A 15,764-nucleotide genomic window follows, 5' to 3' on the forward strand; every position below is an offset into this window, starting at 1 on the left:
TGTTGGTTTGAATCTCGACATTGTCAGCATAGTGCTTACAGAACTCCACCGTAATATCTTCGAAAGTGGGGAAGTTCTTAAGGTCAAGATTGTAGAACCAAGCCTTTGGGTGTTCACCCAGAGATTGGGCGAAAATTTCAGAGAGCATATCAGCAGGTACTCCCTTCAGTGCTAAGTACCCTTTATAGGCCTTAACATGGTGGATCGGATCTTGATGCCCTTGAACTTTGGGATGTCGTGAGTACCATGTTCGTGGGCAACTTGTCTGAATCGGGGCATAGGCCCTAGCATTCTCATAGTGGATATTCTTCCCTTGGGAGAGCTTCAAACGGTCCTCGATGAACTTGAACCGTTTCTCCAAATCGATCGAGGTGGAGTAGATGAAGAGGAATCTTCAACCAACTTAGACTCGATCACATCCATTCGGGTCATCATGAGGTTCACGGCCTCCGTGAGCTTGTTGATAGCATCTTCCATTGCTTGACGTCGGGTTTTTGGCGGCCTTTCTACAAGAAAACCCCGTACTGAGTCAATATTTAAAGTAAGAGCCCCTGCACACTTAAGGACACGACCCTAACTTGACTTGAACAAAGACTCGACTTGAGATTGATTAAACAAGGGTTCGACTCACGGTTTGATTTAGACATCGGTTCACTTTAGACTCGACAAAACGACATGACTCAAACTGTCATAACTCGATTCTAAACTGGACTTGGTGTGACTAAACCCGTGATTGGGCTAACATAGCCCATGGGCTCGAGTGAAACGTCCATAAGGCCTAGCTTGGACGTTTTTGTGGACTATTCTAGACCAAAAGGTTGACCAACATGACTCAAAGCCCAAGAGGTGAGTTTGGGTGACCCAACAAGGTCGTGTTCTAGACTCTTGAAACAAACCCGGCCTAACACGGCCATGACCCGGACACGACTCGACGCATTTCATGCTTGGTTGAGGTTCGAGAAACATTTTGGATTGATTTTGAAAAACGAATGATCGATTTGAAAAAAGGAGATTTGAAATGGGCAGCATGCCGGCTATAAAAGCTTGTTTTGGGCCGAAATTCTAGTCCTATTTGGGCAGCATTCCGCGTTTTGAAAATCATGCTAGGTTTGAAAGTAAGTTGTTCAAAAGTTCGGTTTTCAAAAGGACTTGGAATTTTCGAAAAAAAAAGGACTCGGGAAAACACATTGCACATTGTCATTCTCATGTTACAAGGATGTATGCTCCTAGACATCTCTAAGTCTCGGCAAGTCTTCTATAAGAAGGTCTATGCCCTCCATCCTTTTGCGGTCTTATAGAGCAAGGTGTCTTAAGGTAAAGTACCTAGAAGATCGTCCCCACCCTCAAGAACCACGCGAGGCGGAGTGGAAGCGAGCAATGTGCAGCTTCCTGGCATAGTGGGACGTCGCCCCCCACGCATCACGAAGAAACGCTGGGACGGCCCGGGAAAGTCCTTAAGGGTTTATGCATGAATCGTAGCACTATGAGTAATGTTTTACTTTCCAACACTTTCTTTTCAAGTTTCACCTCGGAGGAAAAGACCCTAGAAACACAAAGGTAACTAGTCCTCTTTTCCCAGTAGTCGCCAAATCAGGACAAGGCCCTCGGGAACTGCGTCCGAGGGATCCACACTAGGCATAATCGACTCGAGGTTCTTTCGAATCGAATTAAGACAAATTAGAGTCGCCACCAAGTTTTTTGGGAACTTGGAACCGTTCAAGTCAACTTTACACCTTTCATCGAAAAGCATAAAGCCAATCGACTACGAGTGATTAAAGATAAAGACTTGTACCCTATATCACTCGATTTGAATGACTCTTGTAATCCAATGGTATTTAGACGGATCCACAAACCATAGATCTTGAGTAAGGGGTGAGGGTACGTGTTGGGAAGCCCATAAGGACACCCAACCCCACCCGTCGATAACGGCCTCTACTAAGTCAAGTGTCGGATTTCAAACAAGGTCATAGCTACTACGATGTATGATATGCAAACGTTGTTTTAACCCTAACATGTGACAACAATTTCTATGTCGTTTTAGATGCAACTAAACTAACTTTGTCAAAGTTGTAATTTAGCATGTGGGTTGATTAATCTAGCAACATTCAAACGAAACACACAAGGCTTGATGGGGAATGGGGGAGCCGTTGGGATCTACCTATTACAAACCAGGCATTTCATGCCGACACAACGATAAATAAATTACAACTCGATCTAATTACAATTGCTACATACAACTCAAAACACGACACAAAACACACGGCCATTGAGCCTTGAAAACCATGCACATGAGGGTGGCCCACGGCTCACATGACCCACGGTCCTTGGGTCACTCCTCGTAATGCGTGCTCGCGCTTAATCTCATCGAATTAGACATAAGGCTACGCACCAAAGCATGCATTAGCATAAACCGGGCCATGTTGCTTTAAACAACATGCGGTTTACTACGCTCCTACAAGCATTGGGGAACAACCGTCTAACCAAACAAGACCAAGGTTTTGAAAAGGTTTTGACTCACTAAAAGAAAACAAACTTGAAAGATTACAACTCGATAAACCAACGATAAATTACAAACAATGAAACAACGAGAAAACAAACGGTATAAAAACAAAACGAGAAAGGTAAAGAAAACGGCCACCTCACGGCCCAAACCAATGGCCACCCTCATGGCCAAGACACGGCCAACCTAGTTCCTAAGTTAGATTCATTGATTAGATCGAGTGATTGCGAAAAGGGATAAGAAACAAGTTAGAAAACGAGTAAAAAAACGATGCCGATTGATTGTCGCGCAAGGGTGCATTCTACACGGCCTAAAGGGTCTAATTAGGTCAAGTTCGCTAATTAATTTAACTCATCGAGTGTCAATAAGAAGGTGCTAATCACGCACTCTTATACTAGCGAGAAATTAGGTGAAAGAGAGAGATGCATTCAATTAATTACAGAATTGTCGATTGATTTTATAACTTACGTCGAAGCCACCTATCGTGTCTAATTAAATTATTAAATTAAATTAAAGTCATCTAAATACGTCATAGGTTAACAACCAGAGGTTAAACTAACATGCAACGGGTCCTAGGGTCTGTCGATTTGGCCGAAACAAAAGGGGGTCGAAAACGAAGAACAAAGTTAGATAATTGTTTTATTTATGCCCTACTTTGAACACGAGGATATGTAAATGAGACGGGAGTGTACGACCGACAGATGTAGCGGTTTCTTTTCCCATCTCAAGTCAACGCGGGTGTTCATAGTGGTACTTTAACTCATACTCGGACTAACTAGTTTCATAGTTAATTTAAAACAATCGATAAACAAGCGAAAAAACAAACAAAAAAAGACAATAAAAAAGGCATAAAAAAACGAAATAAAAGAGAAAAAAGAAGGGGATTTAATGCACCCTCAACCTACATGTATCGTTGACACCGTCTTGGGTCGTAATCGATGGTAGATTTTATCTCGAGAGGCCGTCGTCGACGAAGAACAAAGCAAACACGGGTTTTGGAAAGTTTCTGGACAGCGATTTTAAAACAGTGATATCTCCCTCGTTTCACGACGAAAATTCGATTCGAAAGATGTTTTGAAAACTAGAAAGAGAGGAGAACAAGGATCTTAAAGCAACCCCTGCTCGATTTGGGTTATTGGGCACGAAAAACGAGCACAAACAGAACTGGACAGACAAGAAGAAACCGCGAAAACAGAGTGTTATTTCACTCTGTTTTTCGAGGGATTTCGTGTACTCTCAAGGGCAATTTGGCTCGTAATTCTTTGTCTAATGTGTATATGGATATTATGTGGTTAATTAGGAACAAGAAACTCGAATTTTTATGGAGTTTTGATGGAGGAACGAAAGGGTTTTCGAAGAGGACACACAAACAGTTTCAGTTTGTGTGTCGGTTTTGTTTAGGGTTTTTGAAGGATGTTTAGGGTTCGTTTCTGAGGTTTAAAGCTTGTATGTGATGCTTGGATGTATGGAGAACTTAGAGGAATGAATGTATGGTGAAGGGGTGGTATTTATAGGGAGTTAAAGTAGGTTAAAAGAGAGGAGGAGGCAGTCGGGCTCAATCCCGTATGGCTGCTGTCCATCGGTTTTTTGTGAGGGTTTGAGGGGGGTTTTCTTGGTGATTAAGCTAGGATAATATGGGTAGGATACTAGGGTATGGGTTAGGGTTAATGGGTACGGGTCTTGGTAGTGTTTGGAGCGGGTTTGGGCTCGGGAATTGGCTCGCAAAAACAGGGGGCTCGGTTTATGCGTGGGCTGCTTGGAGGGGTTTGGGACGAGGATTTGGGCTGCTTGTGAGGGGGTTCGAACATGGGTTGATGGGTATTGGTCTAGGTGGGTTAGTGTACTCGAGATTCGTGCCAATTCGCAAAGGAAACGGGCTCAAAAACCGAGCTAAAAACGAGCTCAAAAACAAGTGTTCAAAACGAGTTTTCTTCGCTTTTTAAAATCGATTTTTCAAATCAAATAACCCATTAAAATAAATGACTTTTCAAATCAAATATACTCATAAAATGATTTTTCAAATCAAATATTTATTTTATTTCCAATAAAATAAACTTGGGAAAATAAATTCAAAATAAAATAAATTAAATTGAAATCACTTTAAAAAAGCTTTAATTTAAATATCATTTAAATTAATAAAATGAACTCACTAAAAAAAACATTAATTTAAATATCATTTAAATTAATAAAATACTTCATTGACGACGCCCATTCTATATCGTAAAACGAGCTCCAAATAATGACAATGACAACTAAAGAATACATGTGTCCTATCATCATCGGGTGTTTGTCGGGTTCTCTATAAATTCCAATATCGACGGATACGGGTATCTACATTGTGGTTGTGTTTGTTGATGGTTCTCGAGATGCGTTCTCGGCTGAGTGGGGTCACTTGCGGGAGTGATCTCACGCCCTAGTTTCGCCCTTCGTGGAACCCGCCATGAAAGGGGATGTGCACATTAATGGACAGGGTTATCGCTCGTACGATGAGCGGGGCTTAGGTGGGAACGGCTGCGGTCCCCCATCGGCGGGCTGGTCCAAAGTGGACGACGATCGATTGAGATGATGGGAGTTGGTGGTGTGTGTATGTGTGTGTGACGATTGGTTGTATGTTTGTCTTATTATTGTTATTTATATTGATTGTGTGATTAGTCTTGACCCTGTTGTTTTGTAAAACTGCGGTGATCCATTCGGGGATAGTGAGCAGATATTGAACAGGTATAGAGATGAGTACTGGGATAGCCGGGATGGCCACGACATGACGATAGAGTCTTCCGCTGTAGTTTAGCATTTATTTACATTTCAGTTGAGAACAGATAGTTTGGAATAATGTATTGTACTTTGGTTTGGTTTTGAGGATTGCATTTATCATTAAACTATTTATAATAAATATTGTTTCCGTTTTGTCTATTTGATTATCATACCTCGGGCGACCGAGATGGTGATGTCTTCATACCTGAGTGGTCCTGGTAAGGCACTCGGAGTATGGGGGTGTTACAATCTCGGCGCGATGCTATCCCTAGCTGTCGGTACAAGTAAGCCAAACAAGCCGCACCCCAAGCATATGAACCAACCCGCTCAAGACTATCAATCAAGGGCAACAACTGAGCGGACACCCTATCACCACTCTTATCCATGAAAAGAGTATGACCCAGTAACATCAAGAGGTAAGCCCGTAACGAGTCATGCTCGTTCCCTAGGTAAACAACCTGCCTCAACTCCGATGTTAGTATACCGCCATTCTTGTAGAGCGGTGGTGCAACATCGGACTCAGGAACTCCATAAAACCTCGCAATCTTGCCCCGCAAACCACCTTTGTCATCATCCTCGCCCGACCGGCCACAAGAACCCGATCACCACTAACAGTATCCCAAGAATATCTTTGGACATCATGGAGCATGATACTAATCTCTCCAAAAGGCATATGGAAAGTGTTAGTATCCGGGTGCCACCTCTCGATAAAAGCACTAAGGAGGTTATTATCTAGACCGGTGGTAAAACACTCCTTCAAAACCCCAAGCCCGCTCGCTTTGTACCCTAGCCGCAACACCCTCGGTGAGAACCATGTGCCTAATCTCCCTCGCAACTTTCGGCCTCTCGTAGAGCTTGATCCACGACCTCATATTCTCCGGGTTAGGGTCCGACCAACTGTTGAACGCAACGTGACCACCAAAACTCCGTAGGGTGCTAATGTTCCTAGGACCACCAGGAACGGGCTCTCTCAGGATCCAAGAACTATCCCTACTCGGCCTCCTCGACCTATCGGTGCTAGAGGACTCTCTAACACTCGAATAACGTCCTCTACTATCCCGGCCCAACTTCGGACTCAACACTCTCGGCGGTGCGCCGGGTTCGGTTGGACCACATACTCTCCAAAGATCCTCCTCCTCCTCCTCCCAGGAACCGTCATCCGACGGCTCATCCTCTCTATCATCTTGGTAACTACCAAAGAACCTCCCGAGACCTCGCCTCCTCCGACTCGCTAACGACGTGACCGGGAGTAGGCATCATAACCATTCCAGACGTCTCTTGAAGTGGGGGTGGCTGCTTGTGGGCCTGCTTAACTCGCAAACGACGCTTCGAGCCCGTAACATTACGCCCAGCGGTACGGTCGTGTATGTTAGGCGGAGGCGGAGCATTTATGATTGCCTTTCCTCTCTCATTTCGATCTGCCATCTGCATTAGGAAATTGGAAGTTGTTAGAAAACACGTTAATCGACTAAATATCATATAAAGTAACAAAAATCGGCAAATAATAGCATAAAACACGGTTTTTTAAAAAAAAAAAATTAATTTACCGCGGACTAACAAAACAAACCCCTTCTTTGACCGCGGTTGAACAAAAAAATCCCTTAGTTGACGGTGGCTAAACATTTTTTTTTTTTACCGCGGGCAAACATTTTTTTTTTTTACCGCGGACAAACAATGAAAATGGATGTTTGACCACGGCCAAACAATTATTTCCAACGTTTGACCACGGTCAAACGTGAGAATTAAATGTTTGACCGCAGCTAAACCTCGAATTCCATCGTTGCACTGCAGTGGCACGTTGAATTCCAACGTTTCACCCACGGCCAAACCTCCATTTCCAACGTTTGGCCGTGGTTTCGGCCTTAAAACCCTTCAAATTCACTCTCAATCCGATTAACAACAACAAATTTCGACTCAAAAATCAATCCCAATCAACTTTCTTTCGCAAACAACGTATAACAATACCAAAATTTACATAATAACAACTAATTAACATGAATTTTAATAGAAAAACTAACAAATTCTACACTAATTCATTTAATTTTAATAAAAAGCTAACACATAACCTAATTTACTAACTAATTCAATTCTAAAACAAAATCCAATCAATTTAATCGATCAACAATAACAATAAAGGAAACATAACTATTTAATTTCATAGTTTAATTCAATTAGTTTCAATTTCAAAACTAATTTAACAAAAAACAAAAAAAAACGGCACTTACTTGGTGATGTCGGAGGCAACGTGGGAGGCAGCAGTGTGGTGGCGGTGGAGGCGGCAAGGTCGGCGTGGTGGTGGCAGCAGTGTGGTGGCGGTGGTTGTGGTGGCAGTGTGGTGGTGGTGTTGAGTGTTGGTGGAAGTTGGAGGTTGAGTAGAGAGAATAGGGAGAAGGGCTAGTGAGAGATGAGGGGTAGTGAGCGTCTTTATTTTAAAAAACGTCGTCGACGTTTACTAAAACGTCGTCGATATTAACGAATCCGGCTTATTTAAACGGTAGATGCCATAGACGTGAGTAATTAGCAAAAACACTCTTGCTTTAATGAACTGACACAACAACAAAAAGTGAGCAGTTTGATTAAGCCTTTTTTTATAAAAAAAAAAACATAAGAAAAAAAACTTAAACCAAAACCTGCTAATGACAACTTAAATAAATTTAAAAGGACTTTAGTAGAGTATGCTAGGTTGTACTTGGTTATCTATCTTTGCATCCTTAGACCATCCCCAAGCAAGGTCAATTGCTTGGTCATGACCTTGCTTGGTCATGGTTAGTGACATAATTAAGCTACTTAATTGGTGACCAAAGTTGCTAATTTGTGACCAAAGGTCAATTTTTGACCTTTGAAGGTCAATTTGTGACCTTTGCTTCATTTTGGTGACCTCTTCCATGACCCAATATGTGTCATTTTCTGGTTTGTTGGACACAAAAAAAAGGACAACTTCAATCCACTTCTCCTCTGCCAAAATGGTGTTCCTCTGTCATTTCCCCAAAAATGAGAAAAGTAAAGAACAAGTTGATAAACAAAATTAAATTATGAATATATACTAAAATAAAACAAGAAAAAATATAAGTATATGAAAAAGGGCCATATTTTTTAATTGTCAACAAAATAAACTCAATTTTGATGTATTTTGACCCACAAAAATTTACCGAGTTGAACAACAAAATCGTTTAAACAACAAAATCAATGCAACATAAACGCAGAGAAACGAGATGAACAAACAAACAAACGAGATGAACAAAATATTCGGATTTAATCTTAACAACAAACGAGATGAACGATACACAGACAAAATGCAACAAATTAATCTTATTAATCTTAGCAGCACAAAACCAGCAGTTTATTAAAATAAATTGAAGATGAAGACGGCTACCTGCAACCATGGAGATCGTCTATGGCAACCCGCAAACCAGCAAAAAAAATAGATCGGCTATTAATCGTGCACAAACCAGCAACAAAAAATAAATTGATGATGAAGACGATGGATCTTGTATTAATCGTGTATAGATCGTGTATTAATCGTGTATGGAGATCGTCTATGAAGATCGTGCTATGGAGATCGTGTTTGGAGATCTCGATGGCTATTAGATGATAGTTATTGAAGATGGAGATGATCGGCGATTGAAGATCAAGACGATTGAATATTGAAGACGATTGAAGATAGAGATTGAAGATGAAGGCGATTGAAGATTGAAGATAGAGATGGTTTATTAGATGATCAGCGATTGAAGATGAAGACGATTGAAGATTGAGATTGAAGATGAAGACGATTGAAGAAGATTAAAGGTTATGAGAAGACAATCGGCTGTTGTGAAGGTTTTGTTTCAAGATATAGTTTATAACCCTAGTTGTAACTCGATTTTTATTAATTGGTTACTCGTAATTAGACAAATTACTCGGTTTTTATTAATTGGTTATTGGAATTACTTGTATTAATTGGTTACTCGACTTGTATTAATTGGTTATTCGGATTTATTTATTAAATAAAAAACTCTGTTTCAATAATTAGATGAGTTACTCGGTTTTAATTATATTTCACTATAATTATATTGTAGCATTTGGATGGTTTTAATTTAATGTTTTTTTTTTTAATTATGTATGCAGTATTTTATATGTCGAATCATGTTTTTCATTTTTTTTTAATTGTTAATGAAATCGTCTAATCACTTTTCAAAATTATAACGTTATTTAATATTTTTTTCCGTAAAGTATTAGGATAAATAATGTGGAAAATGATATTTACAATAATAGATAAATAATATATTTATAAATAATAGATAATAGTAATAGATTTATAAAATGTTAGGATAAATAATTGTAAAAGTAAGAGAGAGAAAAGTGGGGTAGAGAATGTGTAAAATGATTGGGAATGTTATAAAGTGGATAATGATTGGGTTGATGACCTAGGTCATGACCTTCTGCTTGGAGGGTGAAAATGGGTCAAGGTTAATAAGGTGAGATTAAGAGTAAAATCGGGTCGTGACCTAGTTAGCGTGACCTTTGCTTGGGGATGGTCTTAGAGAGTTGTCACTTTCATCAACTTTCATCAATAACAATCAACAATAATCTTATCTATATTAATACAAAAGACAATACTCAATCCTCAGCGCGCCACGTCATTAATGCAACCTCTTTTTTTTTTTTTTTTTTGGAAATTCATGTTATGGTGGAACCCGTTAGTGTGCAATGTATTTATTTTATCAGATTTCCGTCTTTTCAAACATGCGATAAATTGTGTCTTGTAACAAATTCTATGAAATAATATTATGAAAAAATTCTATGAATTAATATTATGAAATAATTTTATACATTCCGTGTAAATAAAATTAATAACATATACGCAGAATGAATTACAAATGAGAGTAAATAAAATTGAATTACATAATTTTTAAAAAAAATTAAATAATAATAAAATTACATAATTACGAGAAGAAATTACATTTATATACGGGATAGAACATAAAACGCAAATGAATTACATACATAATTTTTAAAAACTACATGCTACAATAATTTTTGTTTAAAAAATAAATCTTGACGGAGTATTTCCTTGGAGTATAACATATTCATGTATTTTAGTTAATATTATTGTACCATGCAGTAACAACATCACAATATAATTTTTTAAAACTACATGGTACAAAAATTTTTGTTTAAAAAATAAATCATGACGGAGTATTTACTTGGAATATAAAACTCGGCAACTTAACTATCAGCCGTGCACACCGAAAATGGTAGGCGACAATGATAGGCAACCGAGTTAATTTAGTCTTCAACTAGCATTTAAAGCAAATTTTATTTTTTTATTTTACTCTAAAAAAACAAATAAGTTTTAATTTAATTTACAAGTCACTATGCACTACTAATGTAGTGTATTATGAAATTTTTCAATTTTTAGAATAACTTGCATATGTTAAACTTGATTATTAGATTATATTTCTTTTATCCGGATGTAAAGTTTTTTATGTATGCAATTTTTATTTACAAGAGTAGATTACGTTATTTCCTCATAAACCAGTGCATGTCAACACGTGTTTGTAACAAATTTAAACATTAATTATGTAGATCGTTGATTTAGACCAACTAGATAAGTACAATAGAAATGCAAAAATAAATATACATCCAAAAACATTAATATCGGCCAAAATACATACCCGTGCAATTTTGCACGGGTTTAAAACTAGTTCAACTTTAACTCTAAAGTTACTAGTTAGCATTACTAAAGAAATTACCAAGGAACTGAATGATGTGACGATCGGTGTATTTATCCGATTTAATTCATACTAAGTTATGTTACTGTTGGGTTAGGTGAGGGTCATCCTCGTAAAAAAAAATTGCAAGCGTTTAAACCTTTCAATTTAGGGTTTGAGGGTGCTAATTTACATTTTAGATGCACACGACTTTCTTGGTTCCGCAACTCTTAAAGACGATGACTAACTGATAAACAGAATCAAAATAGTCAAGAAGTTTGGGCAACGGAGCTCTATGTGAGAACGATATTACAGAAAAAAAAAGTATGAGTCGAGGCTAAACATTTTTTGGGAACCAAACCTCTCTTAATTGACATGGCTAGGAAATTTATTCATCATATTAAGGAAATTAAGGCAAAGGACGGTACTAGGGAATGTACTACGACTATCCAAAATGTGATAGGTAGTCCTAGAGTTTGATGATGAACAGTCAAAAGCATGAGAATGAACAAAATAGGTAGTGGTGGAATTAAGGCAAAGGACAGTACTAGGACAATGTACTACGAGTATCCAAAATGTGATAGGTACTGCTAGAGTTTGATGATGAACAGTTAAAAGCATGGGAATGAGCAAATTAAAATAGGTAGTGGTGGACTTGTCTAACTTAATGTAACTAACCATAAAACTATGCAAGCAACATTTAGGGAACTTATTATTTGCACCAAGCAGACTACACAAATCAAATAAATCATCTTGGGGCACAACAAAAAAGGAAAGGTAAACTATTGTATCAAAGCTAAATACTATTGTCTATTACGTTTCACCAACTTCTTCATGTATAATATTACATATATTTTGATATTATAAAGACCTCCAAGATTGAAAATTACAGTTAAAACATGAGAAAGACAAGTGATAAAATAAATCTTTCAACTGATGTAATACTATACATAACGAAACTAAAAGCTTCTCTAAGTTTACTAATTTTTTTTGCAGCAGCTATGAAACCTATGAAACCTGAGAAGAAGATGGTGAAGGACCTAAATGATAAAGTTGGGCCGCATTCTATTCGCCTAAAGGTTATTGAGAAGAGTAATATGCAAATTTCGCCAAAAAACAAAAATCATAATTACCAGAGGATTATTTTTCAAGATTAAGAGGTAATTCATAATTACATGTTAATTCATTCTGCGCAAGCATGCAATTGTGATCTCAAATTTCAATTAATTTTAGGCGAAGTTGCAAAAAATTCTGCCTATGATTAAAGTTTGTAGCAAACATTTTTTTTTGTAGCAATTATATTGGTTTATAGTAATATTAACTTGCTCTAGAATGTGGAAGTTGTTCTGATAGCAAGTTCACCTAAACTATAGTGTCAGATTTGAGTCGGAATAAACTTTATGTATTTGCATTATTGTTTTCAAGCTAGGTAAGCACACGGCATGTACATTTCTAATGTGTGATCTTTACTACTATCTAATTCCTGCTAAATTAAGAAAATGTAAACAAACACCTTTGAAAATAAAATTAACCATTAGAGCAATAGCAATAGTGGTTCTTATTCTTGGGGTCTTCAATAAGAACCCAATATAAAAAGTTCTTCTATTGCAACTACAAGGTTGTTCTTAATTTTAAGAATTAAGTTCTAAAATAAGAACTTGGTTGTTTATACTTGGGAATTTGAGGACCAATAAACATGACTTTGAAAATTGTGAATACCAATTACATATTTACTATTTTTCATTTAAGAACTTTATAAAAATGACATCTGTTGTGAATAAAAGTTTTTAAACATTGGAATTAAGGAAATGTGACATGGCAGAAGAAGAACTTTATATAGAGTTCTTCTATTGCTATTGCTCTTAAAATGTTTTGGGAAAGATACAACTGTTGTATTAAAATGAAAAATAGCGTTTAGTATGCGGCTAATGTTTATTGAATAAATACAGGGTGGCAAGATCAAAACTACACTGTATGACAATGAAATAGCAGCGTATGAACATGTCATCTACGACAAAATGGAATATGAGATTTGCAATGCAAAGATAAAGCTGATGCCTGAGAAGTATCGACGAAATGCTGACCATCCATATCACTTGAGATTTGGTGCTCAGGCCATTATCACACTTGTTGAAGGCTACAAACCACCTATGGGTTTTGAGTATATCAGCATTGCCGCTCTCCCGAGAACAATCACAGATGATGACAGATATGGTAATCACTAATGCTCTACTTGATGATGACTATATTGCTCTATATAATCTTTAGAGTTTTAATTTGTTTTCATGTTGAAGGAACCATTAAGTATTAACATAATAACTATTCAACTAGTCTGTAGATGTTATTGCCATCCTAATCCACGTGGAAATACTACGCGAAGTGCCCCGTTCAGCTGGAGAACCTTTGGCTGTGCGTGAACCGGTGGTTATGGATGGCAGCTCCAAATTTGCAGTCTAAAAATTACATTCGTGTGGAATTTCATTATAATTGTTGGCTAATTACTGTCATGCACTGTTGTAGTACGGAACAACCACTAATAATAACAGCCTACGCAGAACTTGCAACTAGAGAAGGAGAGTAGCTTAAGGAGGTGGTAGAAGCATTTCCGGTCATTGGCTTCACCTATATAAAGCCATCATATCACAAAGGTATACAGTCGCATATGTCATTAGAATTCAAAGATACTGTTCCAAATTCACAAATTAACATGCTTTGATCTTTACAACTGCCATGCTAGGCTTCTCAGTCTTCACTACTTCAACAACATTTGTGAAGTTTAATCCTGATGGAGAAAAGGCAGAAATGCTCCGTGATTGGTAAGGTTCATAATCCAGCTTCATAGCCCCTATAAAATGTAAAATGTAACCAGGAAATCTTATTGGTTTGCTAAATGAAATCAGAAGCAATGCAAATAGGCCAGCCATATCCGCTAAGCACCAACAAGTTTTCGGAGCTCGCGAACCATAAAGGGCAGTATACCAACAACCATAAAAAGTCTGCATGGTCAAAAGGTTTGCAGTTCTGTAACTTACCCACAACGAAAAAAATGCAATGCTAAGGCATTTAACAAACTTTCCCCAAATAAATGAAGAAATGGCTTAGAAAAATGCACTACAGTATAACAACCAAGTTATACTTTCACAGGTGCTGTATTGTTGTTTCTGTATAAACAACCTCGCAGGTGGTCTAACAAACAAGCTCTGCAAATACAGCACAACGCACATAAAAATGACACTTGGATGAGAAATTATGGTTCTTTGCACAATAACTTAATAGATATACATTTAGAAGAGTGTCTATTCCAAGTTAGAGATCAACTACCAAGTTTAGTTAGCTCACAAATCAATGATGTAGAAGACAGTATGCATATGTAAATTAGCTTTGCAAATTTAAACATTGAGGAATTCAAGTTCCTTGGTACACAAAAGAAATTGACATTTGTAGTACTGTATATTACAAACAATGCAAATGTTTGAGACTTTGGTGGCACCCACAAGCTACAGGTATCTTACAAGACGAGCGGCACTGGCTACATGTATCCATCCCTGAATTTGATCGAAAAGACGTGCGCTTCTACCTAGGTTGTAATTACTGCGAGACGGGCAGCAATAAAGATCTCAATGTGACCTACAAATGTGATACATGCAAGCGACAAGGAGTAACTTATGTGCCTAGGTAATAATCACATTCGATTGTTATGTTAACACGATCCAATTTCCTATCATTAGCAAGTCATCTGTAACATTATGTGAACTCATGAACATAGGATGACCATCACCTTCGAAGCAATCGACAAAATAAGATCTTTCATGTTCACTGCATTCAATATGGACTAAGAAAAACTGCTGAACAAGAATACTGAAGAACTATACGCAATGGCGCCAGGAGTAAGTAAAAATGCAACCTTTATTGTCAAGGTCTCTTAACAAAAAATAGCACCCAAAAAACATTAATGGCCTTATTTCAAACAATGACCAAGTTATTGAATTGCTAAAATCAATGTTGTTTCATAATAAATAAAAAAAAGTATGCTTCCAATCATAGTTATTGTTTTTAGCAGGAAATTCTTAGCATTGTTACACAAACAAATTGATGCAGAAGTGCAAATGTGCAGGGCAAACAAGACTACCTTAACGATGCTGAAAGTAGAATTCGAACAAGCTCAATCTACATTCAAGTTGGGCCATCAGCGGCTCTCTCAAGGAACGGAGTGCTAAAGTGGGTGCTCAAGCAACTGTCACTTGAGTAGAGTCGTGTATAAGATAGTAGCAGGAGACCATTTTGAAGCATGTGTTAGGTCCTAAGCTAAGTGTTGAATATTTTGTACTTTTAGTGAAACATTACCTTGTTCAAGTGAAGAAGGGTTATTTCATATAGCAAAGGCCAGTTCAATAGCATGGGTGCAATGCCATCTCAATGCTAATTAGCTTGAATAAGTCCCAAAAAATGAAAACTATGTACTTATAAGGACGCACCTTTAAAAGTCGGAGCTACTTTAGAACATTTTTTCTGCTAATTACGTAGAGATTATCTTAGATAAGAAATCCTATGAATTTCTAATGAAGTATGTTTTGCATGTTGGAATATTTTTGTGCTTATTAGTTGAGTTCTAAAGTGTCGTAACAACATAAAGTGACAGTTTGGTAATACTTTACAAACCAAAAAATTATCAGTTTGGTTTGTAAAGTATTACCAAGGTTAATCTCAGTGGATAATCGCTATGGTAAGGCCTTATTAAATAAACTGGCAATTTTTTCTTCATCTAACAAAACTCAAAACTCCAAACACAAATTTGTCGTCGTTGACTTTCTTCAGCTAATTCC

General features: G+C 37.6%; 2 long non-coding RNA genes across 2 annotated transcripts; both read left to right on the forward strand.

Moving 5' to 3' along the window:
* The first annotated feature begins 11,850 nt into the window (after positions 1-11,850).
* On the forward strand, positions 11,851-13,757 carry LOC141609209 (uncharacterized). The gene is made up of 3 exons (XR_012527288.1): positions 11,851-12,101; positions 12,891-13,589; positions 13,679-13,757. It is a non-coding gene; the product is annotated as an uncharacterized LOC141609209 (long non-coding RNA).
* Positions 13,758-14,445: 688 nt separating this feature from the next.
* LOC141609210 (uncharacterized) lies at positions 14,446-15,444 on the forward strand. The gene is made up of 3 exons (XR_012527289.1): positions 14,446-14,616; positions 14,708-14,828; positions 15,056-15,444. It is a non-coding gene; the product is annotated as an uncharacterized LOC141609210 (long non-coding RNA).
* The last annotated feature ends 320 nt before the right edge of the window (positions 15,445-15,764 follow it).

The sequence above is a fragment of the Silene latifolia genome, chromosome 10, assembly GCF_048544455.1.
Source record: "Silene latifolia isolate original U9 population chromosome 10, ASM4854445v1, whole genome shotgun sequence".
Lineage (NCBI taxonomy): Eukaryota > Viridiplantae > Streptophyta > Magnoliopsida > Caryophyllales > Caryophyllaceae > Silene > Silene latifolia.